Raw genomic sequence first — 4461 nt, forward strand, 5'->3', positions numbered from 1 at the left:
ACTAGAGGGCATAAGTTGAGGGTGAGAGGGGAAAGATATAAAAGAGACCTAAGGGACAACATTTTCACACAGAGGGTGATACGTGTATGGAATGAGCTGCCAGAGAAAGTGGTGGAGGCTGGTACAATGACAACATTTAAAAAGCATCTGGATGGGTATATGAATAGAAAGGGTTTGGAGGAATATGGGCTGTGTGCTGGCAGGTGGGACTAGATTTGGTTGGGATATCTGGTTGGCACGGACGGGTTAGACCGATGGGTCAGTTTCTGTGCTGTACATCTCTATGACTCTATGACTCTATGTGTAGGAAAGGCAAAGTTACAGTGATCATGGGGGATTTCAATATGATGGTTGTCTGGGAAAATCAGTTTGGTAGTGGATTACAAGAAAAGGAATTTGTGAAATGTCTATGAGATGACCTTTTGGAGCAGCTTGTGGTGGAGCCCACTAGCGAACAGACAATACTGGATTTAGTGTTGTGCAATGAGGCAGACATGCTCAGGGAGCTTAAGGTGAAGGAACCCTTAGGAGGCAGTGATCATAATATGATTGAATTGACACTCCAATTTGAGAGGGAGAAGATAGAATCAGAGATAATGGTATTACAGCTGAATAAAATCAACTACAAAGGCATGAGGGAGGAGCTGGGTAGAATTGACTGGAAGAGGATCCTAGCAGGAAAGACAGTGGAACAGCAATGGCAGGGGTTTCTGGGAGTAATTCAGGAGGCACAGCAGAGATTCATCCCGAGGAAAAAGAAATTTGGTACAGGGAGAATGAGGAAACCATGGTTGACCAGGGAAGTCAGAGATAACATAAAAGTAAAAGAGAAAGCATATAATGTGGTGAAGGGCAGTGGGAAACCAGAGGATTGGGAAGCTCACAAAGACCGACAGAGAGCAACAAAAAAGAAATAAGGAGGGAGAAGGTTAAATATGAGGGTGAGATCGCCAGTAATATAAAGGAAGACTGTAAGAGTTTTGTTAGATATATAAATGGCAAAACAGAGGTATAGGTGGACATTGAGCTGCTGAAAAATGACGCAGGAGAGATAGTAGAGAGGAACAAGGAAATGGCTGAGGAACTGAATAATATCAATCTTCACATCAATCTTCACGGTGGAAGATGTGAGTAGTATCCCAAAAATTTAAGAGTGAGGGGGCAGAGCTGAGTATGGTGGCCCTCACCAAGGAGAAGGTGCTAGAAAAACTGAATGGCCTGAAGGTGGATAAATCACCTGGACCAGATGGACTACATCCGGGTTATAAAGGAGATAGCTAAAGAGATAGTGGAGGCATTAGTCATGATCTTTCAGGAATTGCTAAAATCAGGGAGGGTCCCAGAGGACTGGAAAATTACTAATGGAATAAGGAACAAGATAGAAAATTATAGACCGATTAGCCTAACCTCGGTTGTGGGTAAGATCCTGGAATTCATTGTGAAGGATGAGATTTCTGAATACTTGGGAGTGCATGGTAAAATAGGGCAAAGTCAGCAAGGTTTCATCAAGGGGAGATCGTGCCTGACAAATCTATTAGAATTCTTTGAGGAAGTAACAAGCAGGTTAGACCAAGGAGGGCGAATGGATGTTATTTGTCTAGACTTCCAGAAGACCTTTGACAAGGTGTCACATAGAAGGTTGAGTAAGATAAGAGCCCATGGTGTTAGAGACAAGGTGCTAGCATGGATAAAGGCTTGGCTGTCTGGCAGAAAGCAGAGAGTGGGCATAAAAGGGTCCTTCTCAGGATGGAAGCTGGTGACAAGTGTTGTTCCGCAAAGCTCAGTGTTGGGACCACAACATTCCACTTTACACATTAACGATCTGAATAAATGAACTGGGGACGTTCTGGTTACATTTGCAGACAAAACAAAGATAGTTAGAGAGACAGGTAGCATTGAGGCAGCGGGGAGGGTGCAGAAGGATTTGGACAGGTTGGGAGAATGGGCAAACAGCATTACAGCGCAGTACAGGCCCTTTGGCCCTCGATGGCAGATGGAGTACAATGTGGGGAAGTGTGAGGTCGGTGTGATGATGCTGCTCTTTTAACAAGGTTATGTTCTCCTTGTTTTCTTTTTAGGAGTTTGTAAAAACACAGGTTGTGAAAAGTCTGTGCTTGGACGAGTTTTAGGGCCAGTTTGTTTATAGTCTCAGGAAAAAGGCTTTCAAGTTAAAAAGGAACACTTGTGCAATGTAAGGGGAGTGGCCAGTTCTCCCAGGTCAGTTTTTCCCTGGTTTGGTTTGGTTTTTAGCAGGCAGGTAGTTTGGAGGCTGCTGGTCCAAAAAACAGCTCCATTAAAGAAACAGGTCCATTCTTATCCTCTCTCTGACATCTCTCTGGTCAGACCCTGTGTTTGATTTTACCTTTTACACCAAGAGGTGTTTTGGGGGATGGTTGCAAATATCTGGAACAGCGACATTAAGTTGGGATAATCTATTGGGTTTTCAGATAGGATAGGTTATTCAGTATTCTGTTTTCTTTTGCTTGTGTTTCATTCATTAATCTTGTAAATAAATTCTGTTTCATTTAAAACTAAGTGGTTTGATCAGCTGCATCACTCCTGGAATATCCACTACACACCTGCTTAAAACAATGGGCAAAGTTAGGTCTGGGCCACTTTCTTGAAATATTTTGAGAGGGTCTGGCCTGGTCCATAACGGTAGGAAGAATAGAGGCATGGACTATTTTCTAAATGAGGAGGAAATTCAGAAATCTGAAGTGCAAAGAGATTTGAGAGTTCTAGTCCAGGATTCTCTCAAGGTAAACTTGAAGGTTGGGTCATTAGTTAGAAAGACAAATGCAATGATGGCATTTATTTTGAGAGGACTTGAATATAAAAGCAGGGATGTACTTCTAAGGCTCTATAAGGCTCTGGTCAGACTACCTTTGGAGTATTGTGTGCTGATTTGGTCCCTATATCTCAGGAAAGATATACTGCCGCTGCAGTGTGTTCAGAGGAGGTTCATCAGAATGGTCTCAGGAATGAAAAGTTTATCATATGAGGAATATTTGAGGACCCTAGATTTATACTCAATTGAGTTTAGATAGATGAGGGGACCTAATTGAAACATAAAGAATTCTGGACAGATTAGAAGTTGGGAAAATGTTTCCATTGGGAGGAGAGACTAGGGCCTGAGGGCACATCCGCAGAGTAAAGGGAAGACCTTTGAGAACGGAGATAAGGAGAGACTTCTTCATCCAGAGAGTGGGGAATCTGTGGTATTCATTGCCACAGAAGGCTGTGGAGGCCAGGTCACTGAGTTTATTTAAGACTGAGATAGATAGATAGGTTCTTGAGTATCAAGGATTAGGGACAGAAAGCAGGAGAATGGGGTTGAGAAATTTATCAGCCATGATTGAATGGAGGAGCAGACTCAATGGGCTGAATGGCCTAATTTCTGCTCCTATGTCCTATGGTCTCACGGTATTATGGTTCCTATGATCCAATGTCCTGGACAGGACAGAGGAGGGAGAATTGTGTGTGAGCAGGAACCCGGAGTTCCTGGGGTTGGCTGGGAGGAAGGCAGGCAGACGTTGGACATGGGACATCCTCCTCTCCCAGGCCAGGTAGGGGAGGCCATGACACCAGGCTGTACCCAGGCAAGCTTTGAGCGGTGTCAGTGACCTGGATGAATGCACAGAGCCTCTCACTGCAGGCCAGCTCCTTTGACTTAACCGAAGCCTGCTCACAATCAGGACAAGCTTCCTGACTTTGTGTCTGTGCTAACCGACACAGTGTGACAGCAACACAGTGGGCCAGGTACCACTCACTGAGGGGGCAAAAGACACATGGAATACCAGGAGCATACAGGTCAGCTCAGAATGAGTGGGCGGCCCAGAGGTCCAGCCTGGCACAGTCCCTGAGTGGGGGAGAGGGTGGGTAGGGGGGGTGTCCCTGAGACACCGTGTCCTTGCTGCAGTGTAATAATGAGATTTACTGTGGCAGCCTGAGGGACAGCATTGAAGGGCAGAGTGTCCTGTGAGTGGATCAGAGATGTGCCAAGAGGGTTCCTAGAGTCTTGCACAGGTTGCCAGCCTCGGTGGATATGGGGTGTGTATGGCTGATGTCCATGGAGCATGAGATGCTGGTGCCCACTGTCCAACAGAGAGATCCTCTGGAGCAAGCAGGGAGCTGAATTCACCAAGCACCCACTGTCACTTCCATGTTGAAAATTCTCAAGGTGTAGTTTGTTTATGGCAGCTGGGAGGAACAGAAGGGAGAGAAGCAGGAGGCTGGAGGAACACAGCAACCCGAGCAGCATCAGGAGGTGGCGAAGTCAACGTTTCAGGTGTAACCCTTCTTCTGGACAGAAAGCTGCACATTAATGAAATAAAATACATAAGTCATTAATGAGCAATAATTCCACTCAATAGATAACTCACTGCTGCCCAGTGAGAATCTCACCATAATGATAGGAACTTGGTTAAAAGCCATGGGGGGTGGGGGGAGGTTTGATCCTGC

The sequence above is a fragment of the Chiloscyllium plagiosum genome, chromosome 9 (assembly GCF_004010195.1).
Source record: "Chiloscyllium plagiosum isolate BGI_BamShark_2017 chromosome 9, ASM401019v2, whole genome shotgun sequence".
NCBI lineage: Eukaryota > Metazoa > Chordata > Chondrichthyes > Orectolobiformes > Hemiscylliidae > Chiloscyllium > Chiloscyllium plagiosum.